Below are 23,081 nucleotides of genomic sequence, written 5' to 3'. Positions count from 1 at the left end.
CACGAGTGACTGTTTCCATAGACCGCCTAAAACCAGCAAATACTCTATTGGATATAACGGCCAGTCTCGACAATGCTGGTAGTCCAGTCTGCAGAGTGGAAGCATGGCCTACTCAATACACGGCCTAGAAAATGGGTTATGAGCAGCAGAACAGATCAAGGCATAAGCACCTTGAGACAAAAGGCTAGCTTGTGTTTATCCAATATCCTATACTGTTATCCTATATACCTATATATTAAGGACCGATTTTAAAAGTCCACAGCGGACATATCAATTAACTTACTTGTTGTTACTGCGGTGTTGTTTTTTTCAAGTCTACCTACTGAAAGACTGTTAAAAGAATTCAAGAGAACTTACAAAACACGGAGAGGTGTTTGCCAAAAAGTGGATAGCAAATGCCAATTGCAGTAAAAACATTGACATTCTCAAAATCAATATTGCAGACTATCCATCCTGTCATGATTGTAATTGTCATTTAATCCAGCACTTCCCAATGATACAGAAATGGGTTTGGGATTACAGGAAACTTTTTCAAGTCTACCTACTGAAAGACTGTTAAAAGAAATAATGAAAAACTTAGATTCTCAAGAGAACTTACAAAACTCGAAGAGGTGTTTGCCAAAAAGTGTTGGAGCCGTTTTGTTGGAGCCGTTTTCTCTCAGACACTGTTGTGCGATTAACCAGTTCTTCCTTTAATCGATCAAATGAAGATTCTTCAGGTGGAGAGATTATGATATCATTATCTCGCACCTCTGCGGCGTATTCAGGCGAGAGCGATGCAACAACCAGATCAAACCTTGTTCGTTGATCCTGAATGTTTTTGTTGTTGAACTGCGCTTCCACTTGCGCAATCCATAATTGTGGTTCTAATGGCCAGAATGTCGGGAGATTGATGCTATAACCTCGTGGTTGCTCCCTCTCTGAACTGGCGGGTTCTGCTGAACTTGACGGTTGCGTCTTGGGCATCTTTATCCACTTGTTCTTTGTGATGAATTGACTTGTGTTAAGATCACGTCGAGGTCACCATTGAAGCGTTGGGAGATCGTGTTTATCGATTTGTTCTTTTTATTGAAAAACGATATTTAAATAGAATTATTCAAATAGAATGGAAATTAAAACAGTTAGAAATATAAAAGTAAATAGATATTGCAACACAAACACGCGTTGCGAGTAATAGTATGTTCTATCACGTCGCCTGAACCAAATGTGACTGCAGAGAACAGTCGATGAACTAACGGTGAACGAAAAGGCAAGGTTACAGGAAAAAGCGCACACGTGGGTTCACCGAGTCGTGACGGTATAAATCACGGAAAACAATAGCGGGGACGGATTGAGAACGAATAAAGAACATAGTTAAATTGATTATAAATGAAACACCACATAGAGAAAAAAAAAATTAAAATTTTATAAAAAAAAATTTTAACATTAGCTTTTACAAAATAAAAGTTCAAAGCAGTACAATTACTTTTTAAAAACAAAAAAATCAATTGTTCATGTTTTCCAAACGAATTTAAAAAAAGGATTTAATTAAAATTGTACAGTTAACTGTTTTAAGCAAGAAAAATTAAAGTTTATTAAAAAAAATTTTTACATTAGTTTTTACAACAATGTTTTTATTTGCAAAATAATTTCTTTCAAAAAAAAACACAAAAAAATGTTTTAAATAAAACTGTACAGTTAATTGTTTTAAACAATAAAAAAAAAATTTATTAAAAAAATTTTTACATTAGTTTTTACAAAATTTTTTTTTTTAATTTTCAAAAACTTTTGGGTTTAAAACAGTACAACTACAACTTTTATGCAAAAAAAACAACAAAAAAATCATTTTTTTCATGTTTTCCAAAGGAATTCAAAAAATGTTTTTGTTAAAACTGTACAGTTACTTGTGTTAAGCAATAGAAAATAAAATTTTATTAAATAAAAATTTAACATTAATTTTACAACAATTTTTTTTTTTTTGCAAAAAATTTAGGAAAAATTTTAAGTTCAAAACAGAACAATTACAAAACAGAACCATTACGAAAACAAATAAAAAAAACTTTTTCATGTTTTCAAAAAGAATTTAAAAAATGCCTTAATTAAAATGGAAGTTTTGAAGTTTTCGCAAAGCTAATGAAGTTTTCGCAAGGCATTTGCTCGCTGCTTGCAAGCAACAAGGTGGGGAAACACTTGATCAGTATTTTGATAATCTGAAGCGGCTCAGTCTGGACTGTAAGTTTGCAGCTGTGACGGCTGCTAAATACCGAGAAGAAGCTATCAGAGACGCGTTCATAGCGAGAGTTGCTTCCAGCTCTATACGCCAGCGACTTTTGGAGAGTGACAGTTTCGATTTACAAACAATATTCGATAAGGCACGCACTTTGGATGTTGCTCAGAAAAACTGGGAGCAAATTACTACCACCCAAGTATCACAAGCATCTGGTAGTTCCGCAGCCCTAATGGCCTCGGCATCTGGATATTCCGTAGCAGACGAATCATTTAAATGTTCCGAAGCGTACTTATCTGTAGCTGCGGATGCCAAATGCTGGTTTTGTGGTTACAAGCGCCATAGCCGACAATTCTGTCCGGCTAGAGATTCTGTTTGTTTTAAATGTAAGAGGAAGGAACATTTCTCTTCCGTATGCCGTTCCCAAATTCAGGAAAACAGACGAAGGCCTACCAGGGCTGCACTATGTACAAGTAGCCCAGACCTCGCCACAATCATGAGTTTGTCCAAGAAGACGGTCAACTCAGACAACATACTGAACATAAACAAAAAAGTTAACGGAACTTCTGTCAATGCATTAGTTAATACGGGTTCCACAAATAGTCACGTAAGCGAGGAACTCGCCAAGCGCTTACAATTGCGCCTTACTAAGAAGAATTATCGCGTTGGTCTAGCAGTAAATGGATACTCATCGTCCAACATTGGAAGAGCGCTAGTATGGTTGGAGCTTACAGGACACACATATTCCCGAGTTCCAGTTTTCGTGTTGCGAGGGCTGTTAACCGACGTCATATTGGGGGGCAAGACTTCATGCAACAACACAAAAGTGTTAATATACACTTCGGAGGCGCGGAGAAGCCTTTACAGCTGGGAGCGTTGAAGCCACTCAAGGTAACTTCTCAGCCCCGTTTATTTGAGTTTTTATTTGAGTTTTTATTTGAGTTTATGTCTCCAGCTTGTCAACCCATTATTACAAAGTCGGGTCGGTATTCCCATGCTGATATCGGTTTTATTCGTGACGAAATTAAAAGGTTATTAACCGACGTCATTATTGAACCTAGTAACTCTCCTTGGCGCTCCCAAGTGGTAATTACTACTAATGAGAACCACAAGAAACGAATGTGCATCGATTACAGCCAAACAGTGAACCGGTTTATTCAACTGGATGGCTACACCCTGCCATGTATGCGAGATATTGTGCGTGAGGTCTCTCAATATAACGTATACTCAACTCTTAAAAAGTGCATATCACCATGTCGAACTACCGTTAAAATCGAGAACTTACACAGCTTTCGAAGCGGACGGGAAATTGTACCATTTCAGAAGATTGCCTTTTGAGTTGCGAAACGCCGTGCCGTGTTTTTAACGTATAAATAATGACATCATAGAGAAAAATGGCTACAGTGGGACCTATGCGTACTTGGATAGTTGCGAAACGCCGTGCCGTGTTTTCAACGTATAAATAATGACATCATAGAGAAAAATGGCTACAGTGGGACCTATGCGTACTTGGATAATATAACTGTTTGTGGAAAAACTCAGCAAGAACATGATATAAATTTTCGGAAGTTCTTGGAGACCGCTGAGAAGTGCAACCTCACATTTAACGATAGCAAGTGCACATACTCTACCGACACCTCCTGGGTTACCGTATATCCAAACGGCACGCTAAAACCCGATCTGGAACGTATACAGACTTTATTAACTCTGCCAATTCCAGACAATCAAAAAGCTTTACAAAGAGTGATCGGAATGTTTGCGTATTACGCGCAGTGGATACCCAAGTACTCAGATAAAATCAAGCCATTGGTTCAAAACAAAGAGTTTACTCTAGAGAAGAGTGCCATGGAAACCTTTCGAAGAACTGTGGGGAAAATTGCCTAAAATAACGCTTGAAGTTATTAGGGAAGATATTCCGTTTACAATTGAAACTGATGCATCTGATATCGCAGTTTTGGCAACACTGAATCAGAATGAGAAGCCAGTGGCGTTTTACTCGCGCACGTTAAGAGAAAATGAAATCCGCCACACAAGTGTTGAAAAGGAGGCCACTGCTATCGTGGAAGCTATTCGTAAATAGAGCCATCTACTACTTGGGCGACGTTTCAAGCTGGTCACAGACCAAAAATCTGTTGCTTTTATTCATAAAATGTTTTAATTAAAATTGTACAGTTACTTGTGTTAAGCAATAAAAGAATAAAATTTTATTTAAAAACATTTTTAACATTAGTTTTTACAACAATTTTTCTTTTTTTTGCAAAAAAATAAAGTTTAAAATAGTACAACTACAATTTTTATTCCAAAAAAATGGGTTTTTCAAAATGTTTTAATTAAAACTGTGTAGGGATTGTAGCGATGTTGAGTCCAAGATCGTTTTTATTAGAATGGTTACACTTCACACTTTCGTGTGCGAAAACGACAAAAGTAAGAAAAAGGTAATTGAGAGAATACGATAACAGAAGAATGTAGTGTCTGTAATTACGCAATGGCGAAGGCAAATAGCACGTGACAGTATTTACGCAACACCGAATGTGACCGACTAAGTTTCAGTCGCCACATAACTCCCCCCTAGAAGCGAAGAGTTGTCTTTAGCCGAACAACCGTAACGTTCCGGTGGCCGAATATTTCGTTGTTTCTGTCGCCACTACTATACATTTAATTGTTTTAAGCAATAAAAAATAAAATTTTATTAAAAAGTAATTTTAACATTAGTAATAAAAAGTTATTTTTAACATTAGTTTTCACAACAATTTTGATTTTGGCAAAATAATTAAGTTTAAAACAGTACAATTACTTTTTTATGCAAAAATTAAAAATAAATAAAAACAAATTTTGTTATGTTTCACAAAAGAATTCAAAAAAATGTTTTATTTAAAACTGTACATTTAATTGTTTCAAAGAATAAAAATTTTTATTTTTATTTAAAAAAATTTAACACTAGTTTTTACAACAATTATTTTTTTTTGCAAAACAATTTCGAAAAAATTTAAAGTTCAAAACAGTACAACTACTTTTTATACGCAAAAAAAACAAAAAAAATTATTTTTTCATGTTTCCCAAACGATTTCAAAAAAAAATATTATAATTAAAACTGTACAGTTTACTGTTTTAAGCAATAAAAAATTAAAATTTTATTTCAAAAAATTTTTAACATTAGTTTTTACAACAACTTTTTTTTTGCAAAATAATTTCTAAAAAAATTAAAGTTTTAAACAGTACAATTACTCTTTTTATGCAATGAAAAAACAAAAAAAATAAATTTTTTTCATGTTTTGCAAAATAATTTCCAAAAAAATTAAAGTTTTAAACGGTACAATTATTCTTTTTATGCAATGAAAAAACAAAAAAAATAATTTTTTTCATGTTTTTCAAAGAAATTCAAAAAAAATGTTTTCATTAAAACTGTACAGTTAGTTGTTTTAAACAATAAAAAAAATAAAATTTTATTAAAAAAAGAATTTAACATTAGTTTTTACAACAATTTTTTTTTTTGCAAAATAATTTCGAAAACATTTAAATATCAAAACAGTACAATTACGTTTTTTATGCAAAAAAACAACAAAAAAGACAATGTTTTTATGTTTCCCAAAGGAATCAAAAAAATGTTTTAATTAAAACTGTAGAGATTGTTTTAAACAAAAATAAAAATAAATTTTATTAAAAAAAAATTTTAACATTAGTTTTTACAACATTTATTTTTTGCAAAATAATTTCTTTTAAAAAAGGAATTAAAAAAATGTTTTACTTAAATCTGTACAGTTAATTGTTTTAAATTTATTAAAAAAAATTAACATTAGTTTTTACAACAATTTTTTTTTTTGCAAAATACTTCCAAACAATTTTAAAGTTTAAAACAGTACAATTACATTTTTATGCAAAAAAACAAACAATTTTTTCATGTTTCCCAAAAGATTTCAGAAAATTGTTTTAATTAACACTGTACAGTTTATTGTTTCAAACAAGAAATAATACAATTTTAATAAAAAGTAATTTTTAACATTAGATTTTACAACAATTGTTTTTTTTATGCAAAATAATTTCTTTCATAAAAGGAATTCTAAAAAAATTTCTTAATTTAAACTGTACAGTTAATTGTTTTAACCAATAAAAAATTAAAATTATATTAAAAAAAATTTTTAACATTAATTTTAACAGCAGTTTTTATTTTTTTTGCAAATTTTTTTTTTTTTAATTTTAAGTTTAAATCAGTGCAACTACAATTTTCATGCAAAAAAAACGAAAAAAATCATTTTTTCATGTTTCTTATAGGAATTCAAAATAATGTTTTAATTAAAACTGTACAGATAATTGTTTTAAACAAAAAAGAATAAAATTTTATTAAAAAAAAATTTGAACATTAGTTTTACAACAATTTTTTTTTTGCAAAATAATTTCTTTCAAAAAAGGAATTCATAAAATTTTTTAATTAAACTGTACAGGTAATTGTTTTAAGCAACAAAAATTTAAAATATTATTAGAAAAACTTTAACATTAGTTTTTACAACAATTTTTTTTTTGCAAAACAATTTCCAAAAAAATTATAGTTCAAAACAGTACTGTTAAGTTATCATTGTTTTAGTTCCCATTGTATCTAATTTGTTTGTGTGGTGCCCCTCCCCAATCATGTGTATTATGTTCCGCCTCAGTGATTTTGCCTTCTTCCTTTTTCTGTCTGGCCTCCTGTCTGACCTTGTTATTCCAAACATGTGCTTGTGTTTTGAGGTGCTCTTAATAAACTTAACTACTGACTTAACATGGTGGCAGAGGATGATGGTTCAAGTTTAAAGAGTCAGTTATAGTAAAGTCAAAGTTTATTATGGCGCAATCAAAAAGATCTCCTCCAAAATATACTGAAGGAGATTGCTATGTACAATGGAGAAGAAAATTTTCAATGTGGCAGTTAGTATCTGATGTGAGGAAGTCTGAACAGGCCATTCTTATTAATCTTTATGCCTTAGAGGGGCATGTGAAGGCTCAGAGGGCTATTTCTGATTTAGCTATTGACGAACTTCATTCTAATGGCGGAATAAACATTCTCCTTGCCAAGTTGGATGAAACATTCATTCAAAAGTGAAACAGTGGATGAGGCTTACAATGCGTATGTGAATTTTAACACTGTTAAGCGCCGAATAAACGTCAAACTTGTGACTGTTGTAAAAGCGTCAGCGTTGAATACACGGTTATTTGCAAGGCTTTGGGAAGATCTCGGTTCAAATCACAAATGTCTTCTTTACCACACGGAGCATGGCCTAATCAATACACGGCCTAGGAATACACCGAAACTGCTCAGAAAATAGGGCCTATTGACGCGAATAATGCCCATTATAATACATTGTTACGTCACGGTTATATGAATGGATTTTGCTGTCTGGCTGTAGTTTTTGCATCAAACAACAGTTTATTTACCATTCCCGGTTAAATTACCTTATTTTTCGGGTTATTTTGTCAACATCTTATATTTTTTAAAAATGTTTAAGCATAACTGAACAGATAGGAGTTACTTTTAACCACGTGCGGCATACAAGTAAGTTTTACCGACAGTTTAGTTTGGCTAAGTCGCTGAGTGAAAATAGTATTTGGCTTAAAACAGAAGTTTTTTAAGACAGCCTATGCATATCTAGCAAAACAACACCGCAGTAACAGCAAGTAAGTTAATTGATATGTCCGTTGTGGACTTTTAAAACCGGTCCTTAAAAACGATATAGGATATTGGATAAAACACAAGCATCAGCCTTTTGTCTCAAGGCGCTTATGCCTTGATCCCGTCCTGCTGCTCATAACTCATTTTCTACCGGAGGTTTTTTTTGTTAAAGCAGGACAGAGGCTCTTCCTCAAAGTCAAAAAATGGGTCATACAGCACATCATAAATTAAGACTGTTTAATACAAACAAACTTACGATAGCCTCCCTTCGTACTTAAGTGTTGTGTCTAACTTTAGACCTTTGTCGCTGTTTAAATTTGACTAGCCTTCCTTCCTGAAGATCTTCTTGCCACTTCTTCATGATCATAACATGCACAGATGGTACCCTTATCCAAATATTTCTATCCAACTACGGAACACCTATTGACCATGCTTAAATAGCTTGCTTAATAATTCTGGTGGCTTACAATTTAATCTAAATAAAATTATAAAGGTGTGCTGCATTATAAAACTTGCCAAATGCCTGTCTACTAAATTAAATATAATCAAAACGTAGGTTTTCTGTGTTGGTAAACTGAATCTGATTGCTCGTCTCTCTTTATGCTTAATAAACTGATATTTATATACTAATAAACCTTTTGCGCCACTTTGTAGGTCTGGTATGATTTTAACTAAACAAGCAAATATCCCGTCGACACGTTCTGTGATGAACTGTAAGTTAAAACAACCTAGAACTGGTATTGAACCTACCAACAACTAGGTCTGGTATGTTTAACTAAACAAGCAAATATCCCGGCGACACGTTCTGTGATAAACTGTAAGTTAAAACAACCTAGAACTGGTATTGAACCTACCAACAACTGCAAACTGCATTCAAAATGATGGAAATCCATTCATAAATCCGTGACGTAACAATGTATTATAAATGAGCATTATTCGCGTCAATAGGCCTCTTATATTCTGAGCAGTTTCGGTATATTCCTAGGCCGTGTATTGAGTAGACCATGCACTGAGGTGCGCTGGCTTTCAAGAGGAAATATGACAAGACAAATCTTTGAATTGAAGAATGAGTTGCTTGTATTTTGCAAACAAAAAAATTCGGATTTTCAAAACGATTTGGAAAATAAGGAATTCAAATCGAAGTTGGCTTATTTGTCAGATATTTTTGAAACTCTATTGTCGGATATTTTTGAATCTCTTAACAACATAAACTTGTTTTTCTAAGGACCAAACAGCTCTTTTTCAGATTTTCCCCCAGGCTAGAAGCATTTATTCGCAAGCTGGACATCTGGATGAAAAACATGGATTATCGGAAATACGGAATGTTCAGACTTCTTGTTCAGACTTCTAACATCTCTTCAAAGTCAACCCAGCGACAAATTATGTCATCTGCAACAGCGCTCAAAAGTGAATTAATGCATTATTTTCCGGACATGACATGCTGCGCATACATCACAAATCCTTTCCTTGTTGTCCCATCACTTCTACCTGTAGGAACGGGAGAGCAAGAGGATATCATTGACATTCAGTCTGACGAAACAGCTAAAACACTACACAAGGAATCTTCTCCGATAAACGTCTGGCTGAACATGGCTTCTACATACGAGACTTTGGCTTGTAACGCGATTCCACAGCTGTTAGTTTTTCCCAGTACATGGGAGTGTGAGCAGGGCTTTTCTTCCATGATGAGGATCAAAACCAAGAGTCGAAATCGCGAGCAGGGCTTTTCTTTCATGATGAGCATCAAAACCAAGAGTCGAAATCGCCTTGAAGCTCCTGGACACGATTTCCGTTGCGCCGTGAACTGAGTTGCACCCCGCATAGATCTGCTAGCGGCGAAGAAACAATTGCCGCCATCACATTAAATTTTGCTTTGTTAGGGTGTGTGTTGTGCTTTGTTAGGGTGTGTGTTGTAACTGTTCATGGATAATTAAATCAGCTCCAGTAGAACTCCTATCTTAAATACCCCGCATAGATCTGCTAGTGGCGAAGAAACAATTGCCGCCATCACATTAAATTTTGCTTTGTTAGTGTGTGTTGTAACTATTCATGGATAATTAAATCAGCTCCCGTAGTACTCCAAGAAACAATTGCCGCCATCACATTAAATTTTGCTTTGTTAGTGTGTGTTGTAACTATTCATGGATAATTAAATCAGCTCCCGTAGTACTCCTATCTTAAATGACTATGTGCTTTTTAAGTTAAGTTGAGATTTTTGATAGAGTTTTGGTACGTATCAAGTTCATAAAACCTTGAAGCGGTACGCGGTAAGAACAATGTTGAGAACCACTGGTTTAAACTAATGGATGGTGCAAATCTAAACACAAGTAAGCGTCAATTAGCACTTACCTTGGGTGAAGATTTAAAATTCCAGGTGAAGATTTAAAAATTCAAGACAATGAAATCTGCATTAAAGAGAGTTTTTGGGAATACAACACCTGCGGAAGCAACTCCCAATACACCAGTCGACTAATGGAAAGAAGGAAGACTGGAATGAAGAAAGAAACAACACCGAAAAAGATGAAACTACGAAACAAGTTCGGCTACATCACCCGATGTGCAATATGCGACTCAAAAATGCATTGGGCCCCAACATGTCCGCACAGAGAGCAAGTCATGTCTACGGAAATGGAGCCGCAAAATGTCGCCATCACTCTACAGATGAATAATGAGAAGATGGAGGTATTATCAAATGAAGCTGATGGACATGCTGTTGTTGATGCAGCTTGTACAAAGACGGTATGTGGACAAAACCTAAATGAAACTGCTTTTGTTTTTGGGGATGGTAGAAAGGTTTTTTCCCATAAAGCAGCACGTATACCAGCTTGCATTGCGGGTGGTAAATGCACAATTGATACTGAAGTTGTTGCCGGAAACATTCCTCTACTTTTTAGCAAAACTTCCCTAAAGAAAGCAGAAACTCAAATTGATTTAAAAAACGATAAAGTCAAAAAATCAAGTTAAAATTATTCAAGTAAAACTGCTTTTTGTTTTTGGTGATGGTAGAAAGGTTTTTTCCCATAAAGCAGCAACACGTATACCAGCTTGCATTGCGGGTTTTAAATGTACAATTGATACTGAAGTTGTTGCCGGAAACATTCAGCAAAACTTCCCTAAAGAAAGCAGAAACTCAAATTGATTTAAAAAACGATAAAGTCAAAATGTTTGGGCATGATGTAAAGGTTATAATTACAGGAAGTGGACATTATTGTGTTGGTATTTATTCAGGTCAACCTGTAAGAAGTAAAGAGTATGTGAACTTATTACTTCTTGATGAACATCAATCAACTCAACTGAATCTTTAAAGTAAACCTTCATAAAATTACATAAACAATTCGATTGAAAACTTGAATAGACTTTTGCAAAGAGCCGGTATGTTACCTTCAAAGTATCACGAAATAATTGCGGATGTCGTATCTAACTGTAGTGTGTGTAAGGTGCACAAAAAAGGAAATTTGTAAGTTTATCATGGAGTGAAAACTGTAAGTTTATCATGTATGTTACCTTCAAAGTATCACGAAATAATTGCGGATGTCGTATCTAACTGTAGTGTGTGTAAGGTGCACAAAAAAGGAAATTTGTAAGTTTATCATGGAGTGAAAACTGTAAGTTTATCATGGAGTAAAAACTTTAATGGTTGTGTTTCTATGGATTTACATCAGTTAGAACCCAATTTGTGGTATTTTCATATTATTGATATGTTTAGTCGTTTTAATGCATGTATTATTACTTCCAAAATGTCCAGTGTTATCGTTAAATGTTTCTTAAAAAACTGAGTAAGTCTTTTTGGGGCACCACAAAGAGTATTAACTGGTAATGGGCGTGAATTTGACAATTCTGAGTTTCGTGAATTGTGTAGAAAATTTAATATTTCTGTTTTAATTACTCTTGCGTACTCTCCGTGGAGTAATGGTGTACGTGAAAGACAAAATGTGTAGAAAATTTAATATTTCTGTTTTAATTACTCTTGCGTACTCTCCGTGGAGTAATGGTGTACGTGAAAGACAAAATCATTATCCGTAAAGTCAAATATGACGAAAGTTGTGACTGGACAACAGCCGTAGTCTTGGGCTTTCAGTGCAAAGGATGCACGGATTAACCATACCGGTTATAGTCCGTCTCAACTAGTTTTTGGTTAAAATATTTCCTTGCCCTCTGTGTTATCGTTAAATGTTTCTTAAAAACTGAGTAAGTCTTTTTGGGGCACCACAAAGAGTATTAACTGATAATGGGCGTGAATTTGACAATTCTGAGTTTCGTGAATTGTGTAGAAAATTTAATATTTCTGTTTTAATTACTCTTGCGTACTCTCCGTGGAGTTGCAAACGATGCACGGATTAACCATACCGGTTATAGTCCGTCTCAACTAGTTTTTGGTTAAAATATTTCCTTGCCCTCTGTGTTATCGTTAAATGTTTCTTAAAAACTGAGTAAGTCTTTTTGGGTCACCACAAAGAGTATTAACTGATAATGGGCGTGAATTTGACAATTCTGAGTTTCGTGAATTGTGTAGAAAATTTAATATTTCTGTTTTAATTACTCTTGCGTACTCTCCGTGGAGTAATGGTGTACGTGAAAGACAAAATCATTATCCGTAAAGTCAAATATGACGAAAGTTGTGACTGGACAACAGCCGAGTCTTGGGCTTTCAGTGCAAAGGATGCACGGATTAACCATACCGGTTATAGTCCGTCTCAACTAGTTTTTGGTTAAAATATTTCCTTGCCCTCTGTGCTTCTTGATAACAGCCCCAATCCAAGTGAACCAACAGAAGGCAGAGACCTAACAATGCATTTAAATGCACTACACGCAGCTAGAAGAGCTTACATGGCAGGAGACATCGGACAAGATCAAGCGAGCTCTTAGAAAACAAACCAGAAGGACCAGAGAATATTATTTAGTCGGTCAACTGGTCTACTACAAAAGAAATTAGTCGAGAATTTGGAGAGGACCAGCAAAGGTTTTGGTGCAAGATAGCCCCTGTTGTTTTTCTGCGGCACGGTGGTCAGTTCCTCCGTGTCCATGTGTGTAGACTTGAACTTGCCAATGAAGAAAGGTCCTTAAATATGAATGGGGGGAATCAAAACAAGCCGGTTACACAAGACACACACGAGGACTCGTGTTCAGAGTCCGATTATGAGATTTCTTCCCCATCGAGGGACAATTTATCAGAAGAACCTCATTATGAAATAAGGGATTCCTCTGATGAAGGTCTGAGAAGTGCAATTTTACCTCCTGCTCCTTCTAAGAATCCTCCCAGGCTAAATATAGCAAAACTAAACTAACAGCAAGTTCTTTCGTTTAAAAAGGAGTTCAACACACTGCAACTGTTTTAAGCCGTGCAGGAAAAGCAACAGGTAAATAAAACCTGTTATAATATTCTTTATGAATACCTCCTGAATTATAAAGGGGCAAGACTTGGGTAGATTTCAATAAAATGGAAAATGTTACTAGTGGGACTCTTACCAATACAGAGAATGTTGAAACCAGAGTGACAGAAGAAGTGTTTCAAATCAATGATGTTTCTTTTGATCAAGCAAAAAAGGCAGAACTAAATTCTTGGAAAGAAATCAAAGTTTATACTGAAGTCCCAATTTCCGAATTTAAATGCAAAATCATCTCCATACGATCGCTGTATACGTTAAAAGATGTCAATGGTTCTGTTAAGCCTGTTGGTTAAAGGGTATCATCAAGACTGCGTTTCTTCAAGGTGAAAGCATGGATCGGAATATTTACCTTCGTCCTCCGAGTGAAGCAAATTGTAAAGATGGTGTGTTATAGAAGCTGGAAAAGTGTGTTGGTTTAGCGTGTAGCGATCGACGTGTAAAAGCGGTAGGTTTAACTTTAATTCACCCCAAATTTACTGAGATCTTTAGATTGAATAGTAAACATGCTTGTACCACAGTTAACATATGCCGTGTGTAACCTATTGTACTTACGTCTTAATCAGTAAGCGGTGTCACAATTTCCTGTTCGTGTGTGTATGTTAGGAAACGCCTGTCCACGTCTTACTACGGACCCTTTAATCTCGTGGACAGGCGAGTTGGGTGGGTTTCGCAATATCGCCTTTTTTCTTCTGTGTGTCTCTGCCACGTAGTGGAGCTTGTTTTAAGGACCTGTTTTGTATGAATCGCACTCTTTCTCGCCTTATCTTCGTTGTGTGACCATTCGAGTTGGGTGGGTTTCGCAATATCGCCTTTTTTCTTCTGTGTGTTTCTGCCACGTCGTGGAGCTTGTTTTAAGGACCTGGGGGGACATACTCGTCACAGTGCGTAAAAGTTGTTCGTAAGCGTAACGCACTCCATAGTCTACGCACTCGTAACGCAATCACTCTTCGTTAAAAAAATCGGGATACTCGTAAAGCCGGGTGCACACTGCCAAACGATACGATAGGGAAATCCCCAAACCTTAACCGACTGCTCCCTGATGCGTTGAACCGACGTTTACGATTGTTAACAATGGACATACACATTGCTTCCGACGGCCAGTTCGCAGTTACGTATTGTGTATTCAAGACCAATGACATCTGATTTATTGGTTTATTGTTTCGAACTGATTATTTTGTACATATTCAGCTTAATATGTCAAACCAGACACTGCTACTTGCAAATAATCCTAACATAACATTTAGTTTTACTTTTTATTTTTGTGTCAAAACACAAGTACTGAAACTAAAAACTGTTTACATATAAAAGTACTGAAAATAAAACAAGTGTACGTATAAAATAAAAGTAACCATACAAAAAACTTTAGGTACAAGTAAAAAAACTACCAACACAGAAAAATAATGAACTATAAAATTCAAACATTTGAAAATCTAAATAACAGGGCTCAAGTATATCAGCATACTGGCAGTGAAAAAGCACCAAGTGGTAATGAAGAAGTAAACAATTAAAGTGCATATAGAATGTTAACAGTTATAATGACTCAGTTGAAACTGGCGCAATGTCAGCACTCAGCATATTTGTAGTTTGCAGTATGTAAACTTCAACAATATTTGATAGTATGCTCCTCAACTCTAGTTGCCACGAATGCTGCAAAATGCAAATTTGTCGAGTGTAGATGGGGTACATACTTTTTCCAGTATATTGCTTGACAATACATTGATCATTTGACTCTGTTTCAAAGAAGGTTTGTTTAAACAGAGTAAAAATAAAGCAACTCATTAGAGTAACTGAGTTACAAAACTACTATCAGTTGATCTCTTTTGTCATTTCTTAAAAGGCTCTGTTTCAGTGGACATAACTGTTTGGTGGCCATCTACTGGCTCTGTATCCAGTAAAAAGGTCATATCATCCTGCAACAGCAGGGCTTTCACATTGAGTAATGTTTGTTGCTGAGCTGTGAGCTTCTTTAATAATTGGAAAATTATCTTTGGTGTTGCAAATGGAGTATGCAAAATCAATTGACACTTGCGAACTGCAATTGACACTTGCGAACTGATATAAATTCTAAATATACCTTTTGTATTTCATGAAGCTCTGTCTTAAAAGTGTAGTTGCTTAAAGTACGGCCAAGTTTCCGGTGCTTTAGAAGCTGATTTACTTGGTACTTCTGTACTTGTTTATGTTTTCGAGCATATGTACTTCTAATATTATTCTATAATTGAACTGCAATTAATTATGGAGACAATTAATACATGCAAAGACTGGTTTAAACAAAACCATTTTTATACCTGTGCTGCCTGTAGCTTCTTAATTTTCATGTACTTTCAGTGTTGTGTATGTTCTTTTTGTCTGGATGATATTGGTTGTACAGTAATGGCAAGCCAGAAATTATATCAATAAATTATCTGTTTACATTGTCATCATCCATATTTTCAAATTACTGTACAGTCTAAAAACACAGTCTACTAGCGAACTGCAATTGACACTTGCGAACTGATATAAATTCTAAATATACCTTTTGTATTTCATGAAGCTCTCTCTTAAAAGTGTAGTTGCTTAAAGTACGGCCAAGTTTCCGGTGCTTTAGAAGCTGATTTACTTGGTACTTCTGTACTTGTTTATGTTTTCGAGCATATGTACTTCTAATATTATTCTATAATTGAACTGCAATTAATTATGGAGACAATTAATACATGCAAAGACTGGTTTAAACAAAACCATTTTTATACCTGTGCTGCCTGTAGCTTCTTAATTTTCATGTACTTTCAGTGTTGTGTATGTTCTTTTTGTCTGGATGATATTGGTTGTACAGTAATGGCAAGCCAGAAATTATATCAATAAATTATCTGTTTACATTGTCATCATCCATATTTTCAAATTACTGTACAGTCTAAAAACACAGTCTACTAGCGAACTGCAATTGACACTTGCGAACTGATATAAATTCTAAATATACCTTTTGTATTTCATGAAGCTGTCTTAAAAGTGTAGTTGCTTAAAGTACGGCCAAGTTTCCGGTGCTTTAGAAGCTGATTTACTTGGTACTTCTGTACTTGTTTATGTTTTCGAGCATATGTACTTCTAATATTATTCTATAATTGAACTGCAATTAATTATGGAGACAATTAATACATGCAAAGACTGGTTTAAACAAAACCATTTTTATACCTGTGCTGTCTGTAGCTTCTTAATTTTCATGTACTTTCAGTGTTGTGTATGTTCTTTTTGTCTGGATGATATTGGTTGTACAGTAATGGCAAGCCAGAAATTATATCAATAAATTATCTGTTTACATTGTCATCATCCATATTTTCAAATTACTGTACAGTCTAAAAACACAGTCAAATCTTATTAACCGACACACTTATTATGTCTGTAAATTGGTTCAATTAAATATATTGCTAATCGACTTTAATAGTAAAGTTTTAGTTTACCTTTTGTTTGTTTGTTTGTTGGAGCATGATTGATATCACTGTAATTTCTTGTTGTACTAAAAACAGCTTCTTACGCTCAATTTTACACTTGTATACGAATTATATTATGCCATATTGGTTCAATTAAATATATTGCTAATCGACTTTAATAGTAAAGTTTTAGTTTACCTTTTGTTTGTTTGTTTGTTGGAGCATGATTGATATCACTGTAATTTCTTGTTGTACTAAAAACAGCTTCTTACGCTCAATTTTACACTTGTATACGAATTATATTATGCCATTGGTGTCTCGCAGTATAAAAAAATAATTCTAGAATAAAATACTACTCTGCTCAGCACTTCTGATAAACACGTGCAGCTTCCAGCTGAATTTATTTCATTACGACGTGCGATACGACACCGATCGAGTAGGATTGAATTCTACTCGATCGGCCCGTCGTACGAAGCACTTCTCGCGTCGGTCGAGTCTCGAAATTTCACTTCTCCACGTATGCTCTGACGCAGTCTGCATTAGCATACGTAACGACCTGTCGGCGTCGGATCAGAAGGCGTTAACGACGCGATAACGACGGCAGGGTGCATTGGGCTTTACAGTGCGTTAGGAGTGCGCAGACAAACGAGGGAAACGTAAGAAAAAAGTAGTTTTGCGTAGGATTTTTGACGTTTTACTATAGTAACGTCACAAGACTCATAATACAGTGTAAAATATTAAAATGGCGGGACGTACAAGATCGGCAAAATGGACTGAGGATGAAATGACAGTATTAGTAAACTCCGTGGAAAAGAATGCAAGAGTAGCATTAGGTTCGTTTTCAGATCGCATTACTTACCAAGATAAAAGAACCTTCTTTGGAAAACGATAACAGCAAACGTAAGTATTGTCATTTGTTGTTGTGTAGCAGCTGTAACTTATGCTGCTTGTGCAGGTTAACGCTGTAACTCTTTCCGAAATTCCACGGAAAGACAAAGATGTCCGAAAAAAGTGGTTTGACCTCAAAACTTCTTCCAAAAAGGTAGTTTCCGCGTGGAAGTTAGAATGCCAAATAAACGGGGGTGGCAAAGTCTGTGTTCCCGAACCCACCGAACGTCACTACAAAATCATCTCAATTATTGGGGATGAAGCCGTAAAGGGCATTAAAGGAACCCATAATATGGATTTGTCCAACGGTAAATGTGTTTCATACTGTTATATGAATGTACGAAACGTACTCAAAATATACAATACAAGTGTTTGGACTGAAACATGAACGTTGTTTACTTGGTTTCAGAGGACAGCATCTGCGAAACATTACAACTCTGCACAAGTATGCTTGCAACTCCTGTACCGACGCCTCCTCAACTATTAGAATTGGTTCCCGACTCTCCTCCTGTTGAAATGCCCCTCACATTTACTGAAATGAGCCCGGTCACTACTGCTTCGTATTCGAGGGCCAGTTCATTTGAGATTGAAAGACTTGCTTTAAAAACATGTTAAATTGCCTATACGCTATTCATTTGTTTAGTTTCGTTCTTTATTATTTCTTTATTTCGTTCATTGTGTTTGTGTTTAATAAACTGTTGCAACTGAACGCTCAAAGGGACATTTAGATTACCTAATATCATTGATCACTGTCAATACTGCCGTTACGGTTTATCTAATGAGGTCATTAACTATTAGGGTAACAGAGTCTACGTCATGTCGTGACGACAACATTTTTACGACGCAGAGACACAATAAAAATGACCCCCCCCCTACGAAAAGGAGTTATTTGATTTTATTCAAACCTATTTACAACAGCGTTTCGCACATTAACTCCTCCTCTTTCCTATGGAGACGTCATGTTTTCGGAATCCACGCTGCTAACCTCGTCCACCAACAGAGCAGCATTTTCTTGGGTTTCGGGAGGCATTGGAACTCCTCTGCGGCGACAGATATTGTGCAATATACAACATGCCATCGTAATTTGACAAGCCGTCTTAGGAGTGTAACACAGTCTGCCACCAGAGTGATCAATAATTCGCCATCGTTGTTTTAGGATTCCAAATGACCTAAATTCAAGAAATATTTAAGTTTTACATACTTAAAAATTGAACATTTAAAACCTACTTTTCCACCAATGATCGTGTTTTCTTATGCGCGTTGTTGAACCGTTTCTGTGCTCCAGTTGACGGTTTACCAAAAGGTGTCATTAGCCAACTTTTAATGGGTATCCGCTGTCCCCCAAAAAAATTCAGTTGCCTCAAAACGTCGGAATACTCCGCAGTTTTTTAAAATAAAAGAATCGTGTGTGCTTCCCGGCCATCTTGCAACAATATCGCGAAACACGTAATCGGCATCACATATAGCCTGACAAAGAATTATTCGTCAAGACCTATAAATGATTTGAAAAAAAGTAACTCTTACCTGCACATTGATGGAATGAAAACCTTTTCGATTCACGTATAAATGCTCGTTTTGACTCGGAGCTATGATCGGAATATGAGTCCCGTCAATGCAACCAACAACTGACGGGAAATGAGCAAGTTGATAAAACTGTTGCTTGATTTGCATTTGCTCATTTCAGTCTGGCATATTTGCTCATTTCTGTCTGGCATATATATATGATCTTTCGCCATGCCGCACAAACTCTCATGGAATTTTGTAAATACTCGACTGACCCTCGGTTGAGTAACATTAACGTAATCTTTGCTTACATTTTGAAAACTACCTGACGCCAACAATTTTAAGGCAATGAGGACTTCCTGTTCAACACTGAGTGTGGTGGAAATCATTCGTTTTTTCTTCATGTCTTCCCGTACCATATCACATACCTCCAAAATTGCTTCTTCTGACATTCTATATTCCGCAATAAGTTTACTATCTGCCAACAATAGAGGGTTTCGTCTTTCTGGGTACCTCTGTGATGCCCTTGCTCTTACAAAACCAATGTAAGCCGCCATATTTTACCAAATAACACTGTTCGTAGTTTTTTACGCAACCTCCCGACATTGCGCAGAACTACGCACTGTGTTTTTTCCTACGCACAGCAGATAGTCTGACGTGTATACCGATTTTTTTAGCGCAATGCGTAGGCGGCTACGCATTCGCTCGAGTTTACGCAATGTGACAAGTATGTCCCCCCTGTTTTGTATGAGTCGCCCTCTTTCTCGCCTTATCTTCGTTGTGTGAACACTTCATCGTTGTGTCGTAATAAAGGAGTCCATAAATGTTGGGGAGCTGGGTGCTTAATAAAGGAGTCCATAAGTGTTGGGGAGCTGGGTGGTAGGTCCTAATCGTGACGAGATAGATAAGAAGGTACAAGAAACGAGCACGCGAGGAGAGCATTATCATTGACCACCCCCTACACTGGACACGACCTTCCGAGGACACAACGGTGAAGTACTTTGTATATATTTTGCATGCTAAAATATAGTATTTATATTACTTTATTTGGATTATTTAGTTATTATGGCCCAAATTTTTTCTTTTCTTAAATTCCCTAAATCCAAGTCGATTAAACATTCTACTCCATTAAAATTTGAAGAGCCTTTTACCCTTTTGCCGCAACTTCCCAGTAGAACAAATCCGCTTAGAGATGTGATACTTATGTTAATGGTGATTCTTTTGGTGGCGCACCTTTTGGTAACTTATTACACGCGCGCGAACAACCCACCCAAGTCGGCGAGCATTCCGCGAAACCATCCGGTGCTAGCGCAGACTTAGCCACGTGCGGCACAAGCAACCAACAGTTAGAGAGATTGTCCCATAACGACCTAAAACCTAAACTCCCTACTTTTTGGCTCTTCTCCGTGCGTCTCTGGTTAAGCACGGTTGAAACTATTTTTGGCGCTAACCTCGTTTTTAGTGAGCATATTCGTTTTACGCATGCCATTTCGGCCCTCTCGGTCCTCTGAGCAAGTTAAACGAGTGGGGTATTTTATCATGGACCGTGAAGTTGACTATCCATATACCAGTCTTAAAACGGCGTTACTTAAGCTTTTTATGAGTTTAACGAGGTGCGGCAGAGTTTTAACAAACTTTTTCACGAAACGCGCTTGAACGGTCGGCGGCCGAGTGAACTGTTGAGCGGGATGAAATCTTTGTTGAGCAGCCACCGGTGATTATGGCGTCGTAGCTGAAAGTCTATTAAAAAAATTGTTTGTAGAACGTCTGCCGGACGGCGTTAGACGCACCTTGGGTCTCGAATACGCGCAGTCAAGTTTGAAAACTCTTGCCTCTAAAGCTGAAGACATAATAATGCTACAGTCGCCTAATTCTTTTGCCAGTTCGTCGACCCCCGTAACCGACAGTACTGATACGCCTAATTCAGTTAGTTCTCAGATGCTCATCAACGATAATTTTGAGCGACGTATTCATCGGTTGTCTGACGCGGTTCAATCCTTTGCCAATTTACCCAGTAGCAACTCGCCATCCCGTCAGGATATACCAGCTTTCAGTGGTTCTGGTCAGCGCACTAATATGTTAATTCTCCGTTTCCCATTGGTTCGGTTCCACCCAGTTCTACGGCTCGTTTTCATCCCCGCCCCAGGTTTAATCCCCTCCTCCTCGCTCAAACTCCTGGCAACCCCACCGTTTTGATCAAAATCAGTCTTTTCGTCCGCGGTATCAGGTTAACCGTAATTTTCCTCCGTCGGATCTTTGCATTTATCACGCTCGGTATGGGTCGGACGCTTATAATTGTGTTGAGCCATGCATGCAGTTGGCACGATCGTTCAAAAAACGGGCAAGGTCCTTCACGTGTTCGGTGAAGCGTGTTAATCGGACTTTTAATAAATCGCCATACATTCACCGTCTCTGATAAACGTCTGAATTTGTGTCTTTTTATGCGATTCCGGGAGTACTGTAAGCATTATTCCGTTGTGGTATGCGCCTCGTTTTTATCCACAGCAGTTTCTACGGTTACAAGGCGTTTCTGGTAAGAAGACTTTTCGCGCTTTTGGTCGTATCAAGCTTGTTTTGAATTTTAATTTGGGTCGCTCATTTGTCTGGACCTTTCATATCTGTGATATTAAACATGCGATCTTGGGTGCCCACTTCCTTAGTTACTATTGCCTTGCAGGTTGACGTGTATGGTAAACGTTTGGTTTCGTTTGCCGTTGTGTATTACGATCCCATTCGGAAGCGAAATAAAAGCCCGATGGGGATTCTTAGCAAATGTGATGTTCATCGCGGGTTCTGTAACGGTCGGTACACGTACATATGTCTGGAAGGTGCCCAAGCTCATTGATTGTCCCAAAACTAAACCTATGGGCACCGATCTCATTACCCTTCACTTTAGTAAATCCTCCCGTCCTTATCGCCTAGAAATTCGCGATTTGGGCCTCAGCGTGCATTCCCAATCTTCTTGCCCACCAAACACTTTGGCCTGTTATTCCAAAGACGCTTTGTGGTGACTCGGCTGGTCTCACCATCGTTCCTCTTAACTGCTCTTCAGCCTCCTTAATGCGTAGTAGTCCTGTTAATAAGATGATCGCATCCAACTCCGCCTCAAATTTCGTGAGGTCTGACCCAACTGCTAATATGATTAACGAGGCTTCAGACACGACGGCTGAAAGTGTATTCGCAACATGACGGCTGACGTACATTATCTTAAATGCACCTTACAATCCCTTCTGTCCACATTATACATGCTTGTCTCCCGTCAGTATCCTGGAGAGATTCTGAGTAAAATCTTAGGAGGACAGCGCGCCGTTATCACGGTTGGTGATCTTATGACCGAGATTACATGTGAAAAGATTAACGGATCTATCATGCATTCTCTTAAAAGCATGAAAACTCTTTGCCACTCGTCCTCTTATTCGATACAGAGATTCGTCCGGCAAACTTCGAGTAGGCCAACTCTACCGGAATGGATTAGTTTATGCTGCCGTTAAGTTTGTCGAAAATTATTCACCAAGCCGGGTGATGTCCTTTAAAATCCTGGATTTCTTTTATGTTTTCGAGAATTACACTCTTTCGCACGTAGACCCAAAAATTAACTACGTCACTCCATCTCTTACTGCAGTCAATTTCCAACACAAAACACTCGTTTATGGATCCTTGATGTAAATTTCCCAAATCTTCGAATGGTTTTGAAGACTTGAACTCCATGTTAGCCACACTTTTAGTCAGGCCAAACTGACGCATGACAAATTTTACCACTACCTTGACTCTAACTCCAATCTTTCCATTAGCGCTGACATGGAATACGTCTCTAGAACGTTAGATGCCTCCGCAAAAAACATTTTCCTTAATGTAATTAGCTCCATCACTTCACCCTTTTGGACCAGCGTGGTCATGGTTTTGGACCAGCGGTAGTGATTTTGGACCAGCGTGGTCATGGTTTTGGACCAGCGGTAGTGATGATAACATGCGACTTAGTGATCTTTCGCGGGAACGTCAACCAAAACACAAAGCCTAGGTATCATACTTTTGTCACAATGACTATCATTGTT

General features: G+C 36.7%; 1 long non-coding RNA gene and 2 pseudogenes across 1 annotated transcript; 2 read left to right on the top strand and 1 right to left on the bottom strand.

Moving 5' to 3' along the window:
* Positions 1-6,410: 6,410 nt before the first annotated feature.
* Positions 6,411-10,082, top strand: LOC149723545 (SCAN domain-containing protein 3-like; annotated as a pseudogene).
* A 4,391-nt stretch (positions 10,083-14,473) lies between these two features.
* Positions 14,474-17,266, bottom strand: LOC149723544 (uncharacterized). Its single transcript, XR_016386912.1, has 3 exons — positions 16,669-17,266; positions 15,309-16,463; positions 14,474-14,964 (listed from the first exon to the last, which is right to left on the bottom strand). It is a non-coding gene; the product is annotated as an uncharacterized LOC149723544 (long non-coding RNA).
* Positions 17,267-19,642: 2,376 nt separating this feature from the next.
* Positions 19,643-22,944, top strand: LOC149723543 (uncharacterized; annotated as a pseudogene).
* The last annotated feature ends 137 nt before the right edge of the window (positions 22,945-23,081 follow it).

Source organism: Ciona robusta, unplaced genomic scaffold (assembly GCF_009617815.1).
Source record: "Ciona robusta unplaced genomic scaffold, ASM961781v2 AP042746.1".
NCBI classification, from domain to species: Eukaryota; Metazoa; Chordata; class Ascidiacea; order Phlebobranchia; family Cionidae; genus Ciona; species Ciona robusta.
Note: the sequence above shows the minus strand (reverse complement) of the source record. Positions and strands in the feature narration are given on the sequence as shown.